Source organism: Rhea pennata, unplaced genomic scaffold, assembly GCF_028389875.1.
Source record: "Rhea pennata isolate bPtePen1 unplaced genomic scaffold, bPtePen1.pri scaffold_51, whole genome shotgun sequence".
In the NCBI taxonomy this organism is placed as follows: Eukaryota; Metazoa; Chordata; class Aves; order Rheiformes; family Rheidae; genus Rhea; species Rhea pennata.
This window is the reverse complement of record NW_026907687.1, coordinates 330,281-339,728: the sequence shown is the minus strand read 5'-3', so window position 1 is coordinate 339,728 and position 9,448 is coordinate 330,281. Positions and strand designations below refer to the sequence as shown.

At 50.8% G+C, this 9,448-nt stretch overlaps 1 non-coding gene across 1 annotated transcript; it reads left to right on the top strand.

Moving 5' to 3' along the window:
• Nucleotides 1-294: 294 nt before the first annotated feature.
• On the top strand, nt 295-370 carry TRNAS-GCU (transfer RNA serine (anticodon GCU)). Its single transcript has one exon. It is a non-coding gene; the product is annotated as a tRNA-Ser (tRNA).
• The last annotated feature ends 9,078 nt before the right edge of the window (nt 371-9,448 follow it).

Here is a 9,448-nt window from a genome sequence, read left to right as displayed (position 1 = left end):
CAGGCTCAATCAGAAGGAAAGCTGGGCAAAATTAATGAAGAACAGGAAAGCTTCCCTAGATTTTCTAGCTTGTCTCCGCCACGGCTCTGGAAACTGGTAAGAACCAGTGCCACAGGTAAAGCCCTCTGGAGGATGGATAAGGCCATGTTTGCTCTTTTCTGACATTTCATCTCCATCTTCAGTACTGCAGACCAAGAAAACATATTGAGGAGTTTTAGAAACAAAGAGCCTGCTTTGGTGCCTCAAGAAGGAGGGCTGTCTCCTGTCCCATATTGTTCTGTATTCTGCTCTGGGGGCAGGTTTAGCTCAGTTGGTGAGAGCGTGGTGCTGCTAATGCCAAGGTTGTGGGTTCAATCCCCACACGGGGCTATGCTGAGGGTTGGACTAGATGATGTCCAGAGGGTCCCTTCCAACCTTACCATTCTACGATTCTACAAAAAGCCACCCACAGCAGAAACCATTTTTGAGGCTCACAAAAAGCATCTCAGCACCTGGTCATGCGTTGTGCTGTCATGTTGAATGCCATGTGACTTTGATCTCATCTTTGAGACTTGACCTCTCTGGTGCATCATTTTCAGTATTTCACAGTGTTTGGCACCATCTGGAGATGTACCTGCAGGATTTATCAGCAAGCTTTGGAAAGTACCTGTGGAGAGGGGAGGTGAGTACTCTCCAGAACATGAGGGGAAATCTGTCTGCTCTCTCCCTAGCTATGTCATCTCCATGGTGATGACCTACTGAGCCCCCAGATGACATGAGCTGAGGTCACAGTGGGATGTGACATATCACAGGAAGGTCTCCCTGGTGCAACGGTGATGTCCTCACTTCTCTTTGACCCACAGGCACTGCTGGGCACTGCTCTCATGCTCCCCACCACTGCCCTTCAGAGCTGCTCCATGACAAGGAGTGGGGATGGGAAGCAGCAGGGCCACACTGGGGCCCCTCACTGACAGACACAGGAGCAGGGACACATTGGAGAGGAGTTCTGGGTTACGAGACTGGAAGAACATCCTTTCCCTCCAGCTAGAGAAGTGAGCTGAGGGCAAGAGGGCTAGCAAGATGGGGGACTGATGGACTGAGAGCATCAGCCCACATCTCAGTTTCTTGTTCCCAGTGCTCCTGGGGCTGAGGCTGCCTTGAACCCCAAGGCTCCTGTGGGCTCGCTCTGTCACCTCATGGCAGGGGTCAATCCAAAGCCAGCTTTCCCTGGGAGTGGGTCTGCCTTTGAGATCTGGCTCTGACAGGAAATTGGTCTCTGTCCCGCAGACTCAGATGTCCTGCAGATGTGGTAGGGTCTGAAGAGCCTGTTAGAAGTGCCAATATACGAAATGGATGCACCTTGTAATAACCCCAATGCGTCTGCTTCTCTGGGAGAACCTTTCTTCCTTCTCCCAGATCCTTTGATGTTTCCAACTTGGCAGAGCATGTTTTGGGCTCAGAGATATTCTCTTCAGAGGGCCACATCCTCTATCCTCCTGCAAAAGGAGGTCAAATCTCTGCACCCAAAGGACAGCCCCTTTTAGAGAGCACCTTGGAATATGGTGGGGTTCTATCCCCACCACACAGCTCCCTGCTGACTCCAACCATTATTCTCTGAGCCGTGGCGGGCAGTGCTGGGGGTAGTGCAGCAGGACCCCAGTTCCCTTCTGGCCCCCACATCTCTGCTTCCCAGCACTGGCAAACCCCACCCTGCTCTGCCCCTGGCTACCCTGGATCCCCAGGGCTCCTCAGTCCTGTGGAGCAACATGCTAGGGTCCAGCCTAGCCCAGCACTGGGGAGAGCACCCTTGAGGGGGAGACAGTGACAGTGAGTGGAGTAGGTAGGGCTGTGGATGCATCCAAACAATGGTGGGTGCCCTTATGCAGGGGCAGTGTTGCTGCCCTGGGGCTGCTTTCCTCCAGGAGCTCCAGCAGGGCTGGGGGAGCCATGACCATGGGACACAGTGACCTGGGACAGAGAAGAGCTGCCATGTGAGTCAGACGTGCCAGCCTGCCCCTGATCAACTCAGCCAGGGTCGCTGCTGGGGTTTGAGGGAGCAATTTTTGCCCCTGCTGGGTGCTGGGATATCCATTTTCAAGCCTTTCTTGGAGCTGCAGTGGCCACCCAAGCCCCCAGGTGCTGCTCAGGACTGCATCTGGGAGCTCCTTGGCAGTGTCTGACCAGGCTGCTGGTGTCCTCACCAGGGCCCTTCCCCATGCTCTCTGTTGTCCTGAAAACTCCATTTACAACATGCTCTGGGAGTGGCTATCCCCATGTGTCCTCCAATGCCCCTGCCATTGCTTTTACTGCAGGCCTCTTGCTTGGCCCTGAGACCCTCCTGGCAGCAGCCTGGAGGGTGTTTCCAGAGCAGCTCTGTCTCTGGGAGCTGCTTGGCTTTTCCAGGGCCTTGGAAGTTGATGGGAACCCATACCTCCCCTGGCCATTGGTATTAGCCCTGCTCACAGGTCAGGGTGAAGAGCTGCTGAATCCTGGCTCTGCTGGTTTCCCCAGCTGAGATGCCCTAGCCTGAGTCCTCCCCTGTGTTTCTCAAATTGTCAGTGCACAAAGTGGGAGAGTACTTGTTGTCCTTGGTGTGTGGGGGATTTGCTGGGTCTGTTCAGCCTTGAGGAAGGGACCAGACCTCTGAGTTGTGGGAAGGCTTCTCCCTCTGCCTGGGACATGAGGCCTTGCTGTCTTCAGCTCCAGGATAACTGCTCCTGTGCAATCTCCTGTTAAGAGATGTTGCCAAGAATTACTTGCAGGGATTTCCTCGATTCCTGTGACAAGCATGTGGCAGTTGCAGTGTCTGTGAGGACATCTCTTTGTGAGTCCCTGATAGGCCAGCATCAGGCATATGGCTTGGAAATTCCTTGAAAAGTCACTACAGACAGAACAACTGCAAGGTCAGCGTCTTTACTGTGACTGGGAATTGACTCAGAAGTTTCACCTGTCCCATCAGCATATAGATCTGCAGCAGGCAGCTGGCTGTAAATGTGGTCATGGAATTTGACTTTGTACTGTTTTGAAAGTATAGGCTTGCAGCCCTCCACCAGTTGGTGAGGGAGTCCAGCCAGAATTTTTATCCTGCTAAACAAAGTAAGAGCAGGTGTGACCAGTGACATTGGGAATCTCTGATTTCCAGTGCCTCTTTACTGCAGAAAATTCTGCCCCATCAAAACACCAGTGGGCTGCTGAGATTTTTCTCCCAGATCTGGATGATATCTCTGTCCTTTGGTTCCTTGTGGTGGGAAGTGACCAACCCAAGGCTGTGCCTGGCTGCTCAGAGGAAGGACCTCTTTCAAGCCCCTGGAGGACTAGAATCCAATGGGAGGGCTGAAGAGTTGGCCTTGGTGTGTTTCGGGGCCTTTGTGGGTCCGCAAGCTGCTGCCATGGCAGTCGTGTGCCCTGTGTGTCCCTGATGTAAAGCTGCATGCTGGCTGGCAACCCTCTGTGAGGTGAAGGGTGTGGGTTTGGAGTGTCACAGTGGTGGGGTACCTTGTGATGGTGAGAGACGATGCCCCATTGTTTTGGTGCTCATCATGGGAGAAGGTGTCTGGAGAGAGCAGTGCTGTGTGTGGGGAGTGCTGCCAACCTGGGGAGATGAGGATCAGTGTGTAGTGAGGAGGTGACTTGGCTCTCAGGGCCCAGGAGGACCTGGTGACGTGAGCCAGAGATGCTGGCAGCCTGCTGCCTTCTCTGCGATGAGATTCAGGCTTTGAATTTTCTCAGCTCTTGCCAGGATGTGCAGGCAGGATGCTACCTAAAGGCCAGGGAGTGTTTCTTCTTACTCTGAGATGAAAACCAAGCCAGCTTTTTTCCCTGATTTCCTCCTGTTTGCTTTTCTGCATGCAATATTCCTCTCTCGTAGTGTTTGCTGAGAGATAGGGAGGCAGTGGGAGTTGTTCATTGCCAGCTGAGTGTTAGCATGCTGGAAGCTCTTTGAAGGAATGAACATTTTGTGGAGAAGTGGTCTTTGTACAGTGGCAGGTATGTTTTGGGGAGATAAATGGAAAGGGGCTGATGTTTTCCTGTGCTAAATCTCCTTAGCCACGGAGTCCTTTTGAGTAGGCAAGCCCAGGGAAGAATGCCCTACAAGGGCTGCACATCCCTGGTCTCTCTTCCTCCGACTTGCAGTCTCTGCAAGTTCCTTGACTGTCCTGCCGTAATGTGACCTGTCTGTGCTGCAGCAGGGACACAAGAGAGCAGCCCAAGTGCAGGCCTAAGCATGCTAGGAGTGGTGTCATTAAGTGCCACCACTGCAGACAGGGACAAGGTGCTGGTTTTCCCCTGAGCCTATGGTGGGTGTGAGGAGCCCCAACTAGATCTAGATGCATTGCTATGAATGGCTGGAGCCAAGCGAGTTGTGGTGAGCACAGCCATCATCTAAGGAGCCTGCTGGTCTTTTCGGCAGGCATTGTGGATGCTCTGTGCCTGAAGCATTTGACCCTTGACAAGCTGAGTTTCTTCTCCATTTTGGAGGGGAGAATCCTACTGCTTTTGTATTGTGAGCCCCTATTTTATCTTTCTCAACTAATTCCTGCTGAGTCCCTGATAGGGTATTCTCCCTGCAGCACTGAGAAGTCAAGGTGCCAATGAGTGGAGGCCTAGGCTTCAGCTGCTTGCTGAGAGAAGAGAGAGAAGCAGTCCTTCCTCCAGTGTCTTCCCTAGTGCTGGCTTATAGGAGAGCTCCTGGCACCACAAATGAGGAGTAACAAACCTTGCTCTGCTATAGCCAAAGCTCCTTCTATAGGTTACTCTGCTGGTGCTCTCAGATTCTCCCTGTGCCCTGACATGTGAGACCTTGGAGGCAGGGCTTTAATGGCCTTTTCTGTTCAGGCACCTGACAGTTCAGGTATCCAACTCAGCTGAGCACGTTTTGCAATACGCCACTGTGCTGGTTGAGGCCTGAGTCACTTGTGGGCTCTGCTTTGCAAGCGAATCACCTGTGAGATGAAATCTCAGGTGTGGATCTGAGGCTAACTTGGACAAAAGTCCCCTCTCAGCAGTGCAGTGTGGATAAAAGCAAGTGAGAGTCAGGTTCTTCCAGAGTGGTCCAGGACTGTCCCAGCAGGCCTTGCACAGTCAAGCTCACCCACCCATCAACCAACTGCACATTGGAGCCTGCAGAATGACTCCTTCTTGGTATCACATTACAAAAACCCCTTTTCTTTCTAATAATACACCCTGGGCTACTTTGGGAAGGTTGAGCTGCCAAAGCAAGCCTCCAAAAAATGTCCATGGTATCTCTGGGCCACAGAGGCAGCATAGTGAACTTGGAGGAGACCTAGGCGAGGAGCTGTGCACTGCTTGGTGGCAGGTGCTCTCCAGAGGGCTGGTCCTGAGCAGGGTGGTCACGAGCTGTGCCTACCTGCCTGACAGCCACAGGGTGCTAGGGTGGCTGCAGCAGAGGTGCCCTCGCAGTCAGCACCCAGATGGGTCCCTCCCTCCTCTCCCCAAGGTGGTCACTGCTGCAGGGTGGCCTCTGTGAGGTGCTGGGTGACATCACAAAGTCTGATGGCCAGCACCTTTGCTGAGGGCCAATCCTCCCAGTCAGCCCTGCAGCGAGGTCCCCTTTGCCTGCCCCTCCCTGCCCCATCTGTACATGGCATCTGGTGGAGTGAGCGGTGTTGTGATTCTGTGATTCTCTTCTTGTCCTCTGAATGGCTCCTACCAGAACCCATCCTGTGAGGTTATTGTCCCAGAGGTGGCCTGACCATCAGCACTGCAGAGGGGTCACTTCTACCTTTTTCTGCCCTTCTTCTGAGTCATTCTCTCTTCTTGGCCCCACACTCAACATCCCAGTCACAACCCCTTTACTGGCACCTTCCTTTCCCCTATCACCATGGAATTGCACACAGGTAGTGGGACAGGTCAGCTGGTAGGATGAAAATGAGCTCTGGAGGTAGGTAGGCTGGGGTGGCAAGGAGGTTGCAAAGAAGTAGCTGGAGTGCACGGGGCTTTTCCTTGGAGTAGGTGATGAGCCAGTCTCAACTTTGTAGTAAGGATAAAAGGACACACCAGTCTAGGTGACATTCTGGTACATGTTTCAGCTTATTCAGGATATGCTTAGCAGGATCCAACAGGAGGGCATAGCAGCCATGAGGCCTCTGTGATGACAGACTAGACAGAGGAAGAGAGGACAGAGAGGCAAAAGGGAGAGGACATGTCAATTTGAATACAGATGTTAGATTTTAACAAGAGTTATGAAAGTCCCCAGTGGCAGATGAGAGAAATGGCAGGGCTGGGGAGGTGGAGAGAAAGGTTGTCCATACCTGCCTCTTAACAAAAATACTGTTTTTTCTACATATCCAGACTTCATTAAGAGACATTGTGGGTCAGTATGAATATGAGAAGGTGGGTATCCCTTAATCTGAAAATTGGAGAAAGTTTAAGAAGCAGAAATCTTTCTTTTCCAGATGCTCCTGAAAGCTTCCAATTAGCCACAGAAGGATTGAGAAGCTGACAAAAATTATGGAAAGAGGCATGGCTCCTTAGGGGATTTTGCATTTTAATGACCCTTGGGTTGTTAAAGCCCATGAACCTCAGATGCTGATAGGAGACAGAAGAAACCTCTGAAGAAATTAAAGCTGGAGCAAATCCCAAGTTTATTGGAGCATTAGCAAGTCCCATTGAGAGTTGTTACCAAAAAAGCCTCCCTAGGGGCTGATTAGAGCAGGAAGTTGGAGGCACTGATTGCAGGTAGGCAAAGGCAATGTACAGGTGCCTCTGATGCCTAGTCAACCTTGATGTGTGTTATCAAGCAGAGTGACCAGGCACTGACACTGGCCCCTGGGAATGCTGATCCTTTCCTTCATGCTTTGCTCAGGGCTCCTCCTGGGGCCAGTCTGTGGGTGGGAGTGCACAGTGCTGAGTGCAGGACCATGATACGGCAGTTCCTGGGCTTGCAGGCAATGAGGAGGCATGAAAGCTACAGCGCTTCATGGAGACAGTGTCTCCTCATGGGCCTTGGTGACAGAGACACCAGCCATAGCCAAGGGTACAGAGACCTGAGTTCTGTTGGAGGCTTTCAGCCATGACAGTGCCCTCAGCCATCTCCACCAGAGGCTGTTCTATGCTTTCCCATGCCTGTGCCCATTTCCCTGCTGCCTGTACACACCCAGCCTGCTTCCCCACCTTGCTCTCACCCTGGGATCTCCCAGTCTCTCCTAATGTCTTCCTGTCCTCACTTGCTTTTCCTTGAAACACACAAGCAGGGGCTGAACAGACTTCCTCTGGTTGACCTGTAGCACCACAGCACTACCCTGAGTGACATTTTTTTTTCTTAAAGACACATGTAAATAAACCCCACAAACTGCTGTTTGTGTCTTTTTTTTCCCTTCTCATGCTGTTTCCACTATCAAGAAAAGCACCCTTATCTCTGAAACAACCCTTCAAGCAGTCACAGGCAGTTCTACTGCCATTTGCCTCCACTTCACCAGGCTAAAGACACTCAGGTCTGTCAGTCTCTCCTCACGGAAGGAATTATTCCTGCGTAGGCACAGGACTTGACACTTCTCTTGTAAATCTTCATGAGCTATCTGTTGTCTGAATCACTCAAGTTTCTCAATATCTTTCAGGACTGAAGCTTCTCTGTGTGAGAAGATAAGAAGACTAAACCTCAACACCACCACCACCAACAGCAAAGCCATAGCCAGTACACTGAGGGTAAACAGGGTTGGACTTCGTAAGAAGGGATCAGAATGGTAGAAGAGACAAACATAGAAGAGATGAAAAAAAAAAAGAGGAGGAAATTAAAAGCGAGGCAAATTATTGATCAGGGCTGTTTTGGGATTTCTGCCAAGAAGTCCTACATCTGAACAATTCTGAATAGAGAACAGGAAAGTTGGCCTGCTTCCACTGTCACGGGGTACCTAGGTACTTTCCTTGATATTATAAAGAGAAGACCAAGAGTGGGAAGATTCAGGGACTTCTTGAGAAGGTCCCTAGCCCAACTGCCTTGCTCACAGCAGGATTGATTCTGAGGTTAGACCATATTGTTCTGGTCTTCATCCAGTCTGGTCTTGGAAACCTCCAAGGGAAGAGACTGCACAGCCTCTCTGGGCAACCAGTTCCAATGCTTTTCCATAGAGCAAGTGCTCCAGCTGCCAGATTATTTTGAAGGCCCTCGGCCGAATTTGCTCCCAGTTACCAATCTCCTTCTTTTCCTGGGAACCCAAAAGAGGATGCAGTGTTCCAGATGTGGCCTAATGAATCCTGAGTAGAAGACAATCATCATTCCTCTCAACCTCCTGGCTGTGCTCCTGGTCATACAGCCCACGATGCTTCTGGCCTTCTTTGCTGTCAGAGAACACTACTAGCTCATGTTTTGCCTCTGTTCACCACTGTCCTGTGAGCCTGACCATCCCAGCAGCTTTTTAGCCATCCACTTGTCCGATCTTCTAGACTGTAATGTTCTAACGTGTGTGGAAGAATACTGTGGGACACAGTGTGAAATAGCTTACTAAAGTTTAGGAAAAAGGATATTTACTCTTCTCCATCCACAAATACTGCTATTTATTCATAGCAAGCAATCAGGTTGGCAAGACACAATATACTGTGAGTAAATAATAGAATCATAGAATCACAAAATCGGTAAGGCTGGAAGGGACCTCCGGACATCATCTAGTCCAACCCACCTGCTCAAGCAGGGTCACTTAGAGCATATTAGACAGGGTTGCATCCAGGCAGGCCTTAAAGATCTCCAGAGAAGGAGACTCCATAACATCTCTGGGCAACCTCTTCCAGTGCTCCGTCACCCTCACAGTAAAGAAATCCCCTCTCACATTCAGGCAGAACTTCCTGTGGTTCTGTTTTGCCATTGCCTCTTGTCCTCTCACATGGGACAACTGAAAGGAGTTTGTCCCTGTTCCCTTGATGCCCTTCCTTCAGATATTTATAGACATTGATAAGATCCCCTCTCAGTCTTCTCTTCCCCAGGCTAAACAGGCCCAGCTCTCGCAGTCGTTCACTGCTCACACCAGTGTTAGATTCTCTGAGCAACATAAAAATTCTAGCTGGACTCTCTGGCCATAGGTTGTAAGAAGTGCAAAGTCAAACTCCATGTTTGGGACTCAATCTCTATCATTCTTATTGTAAATGTAACACTACTAAATCATGATGGTGGAGTGGAATAACATTTGTGTCAGAGAGAGCAGCACATTATCAACTACTTCTGCTTTATTGATTACTCTCATTTTTGTTTTGTTGTAGAGCTCTAGAGAGGTCAGGTCCTCCTCTGGGCACACTCAGCAAACCCAGAAGTGACCTCACCACCAACATGGTGGCCAGTGCTGGGCAGCAGAGGTGTTGGGCCAGAAGGAGTCTAGGGGAGATGGCCCTGCTGGACTCCCCCCAGCACTGCCCACCATGGCTCAGAGGAAAATGCTTGGGGTCAACAGGGACTTGTAGGGTGGGAATGGCATCTTCACCTGGTTCCAGGCTGCTCCCCCAGACAGACTGTCTTTTGAGT